The sequence below is a fragment of the Sinocyclocheilus anshuiensis genome, unplaced genomic scaffold, assembly GCF_001515605.1.
Source record: "Sinocyclocheilus anshuiensis isolate Anshui unplaced genomic scaffold, SAMN03320099.WGS_v1.1 scaffold1832, whole genome shotgun sequence".
Taxonomy (NCBI): Eukaryota; Metazoa; Chordata; class Actinopteri; order Cypriniformes; family Cyprinidae; genus Sinocyclocheilus; species Sinocyclocheilus anshuiensis.
Window position 1 is genome coordinate 456,012 of NW_015555884.1, and position 1,921 is coordinate 457,932.

The 1,921-nt window shown below is 32.3% G+C and overlaps 1 protein-coding gene across 1 annotated transcript in view; it reads right to left on the bottom strand.

Moving 5' to 3' along the window:
* The window catches only part of LOC107675872 (stromal interaction molecule 1-like), a 61,525-nt gene that overhangs the window by 53,861 nt on the left and 5,743 nt on the right, over positions 1–1,921 (bottom strand). The gene's annotated exons all lie outside the window — the stretch shown is intronic.

Here is a 1,921-nt window from a genome sequence, read left to right on the forward strand (position 1 = left end):
TTACTTTAAACCGCATAAACACATTTCATTACACCAAATACACAAAATAATGTTATTTTTAGCAACATCATATGACCCCTTTAAATACAGCATTGTAAAGCACCCATACATGATTCTAAAGCCACAGCTTCTGAAATTTAATGCAATGAGCCCAAACTGCTCAGAAACGATGTTACACACCAGTTGCATATAGTGTGTACAGCATGATCATTTGCTTTGCAAACTTCGTACCCTTATAAAATATTTACATTAACCAGCTTCAGATGCAAAATAACAACCACCTATGGCATGACTTCCCACAATCGGAGACAGAACAAGGTTATGTTTAGATTGTAAATAGCATGCTATTTTATCTTTGCAGTATGTAGTGTGTGTAGAGTATGCAAATTCTCTGCATGCACAAGATACCCAGGTTATCTGCTACATTTACTAAAATGTGCAGTATAAACTCGACCTTTTATTTCCAGTGTGATGAATGAAGTGGAAGTAATACCAGCTGCAATTTCCAATGTTTTTATCACTACAGTATGATAAAAGTACAACACTCATACAGAAATATGCATTAAAGATGCAAAATAACTATGTGTAACTACTATAAATACCAAGCATAGCATATTACTGTTTGAAATAGTAGACCTAGATCGATTTGCAGAGTTACAGGCAACTCTCTAAAGGTAAATTCAGTGCAAAATTTAGAGTGAAAAATGGTGGACACATACAATACAGCTTGTTCAACCAGTAGCCGAATGGTGTATTATCATTTAATGACTGGGCTCTATTCCAGTTCAACAAAAGCTTAGAAACACACTGGACTTCAGGCCATTTTCCCAAAGGGCTCTTGAGTCATTACACTGCAATCAAAATCAGACAGTTTGATTCACTAACATAACACGGAAAAGCAAGACCACCAGAAGGCCACTGTAAAAGACAACTTTTACATCATTGAGGCAGAACGTGATTGATGACAGGCAAATACAACTTCAACCCAGTTCACATGTAACAATACTAGCTATGTAACTGCATTAAGAAAATTGCCACTTAACATTTGCGTTGTGTTCCATAAATAAGTTACGAGGCAAATAATATTAGAAACTAAAACACAAAAATCATCATACTGGTTACAAACCAATAGGGCTGGGTATCGATTCAGATGTCCCGATTCGATTCGATTTCGATTCGCAAGCTCTCGATTCGATTCTCGATTTTTTGATTACGTTCAGTGAATATAGTTTTAACACAAATGCTATTGATATTTCTAAAAAATGAACGGTAAACATCAGTTTACAAATGGTGAATTAATAAAAAGAAATTAAGAACCACAAGCCTGTATTTTTAAACCCCTATTCTTTTTTTTTTGTATAGGGTCCTTTTTTAAACAATAATAGGGCCCTATAAAATGTTCTTAATTTTTCTGGTAATCAGATGAAGGCATAAAACATTAATTTAATTTATCCTAATCAAATGAAAATTAAACCCTTTTATTTTTTGGTAAACAAAGTGCTGCACAACAGAGGTTTACTGTAAAAATTAAGAAAACAGATGTGATTATTTCTTTAAAAATAAATATTTATTAATATTTATTAGCAGTAGTAAACACACTTCCAGGCTTCTCACATCATCTGAATAATCACATGGAAAAATATAGCAAGTTGAAAAAAACAACAATAATGCACAAGTAAAATAAACAATATTGTGTGTTTGAAAGTCATTATTTTAACTGATATATATATATATATATATATATATACACACACATACATAAACATATATATATACAAATTTATAACAAAATTATGTTTTTGCCCCCATTTGTCATGAGCTGAACTCAAAGATCTAAGACTTTTTCTATGTACACAAAAGGCCTATTTCTCTCAAATATTGTTCACAAATCTGTCTAAATCTGTGTTAGTGAGCACTTCTC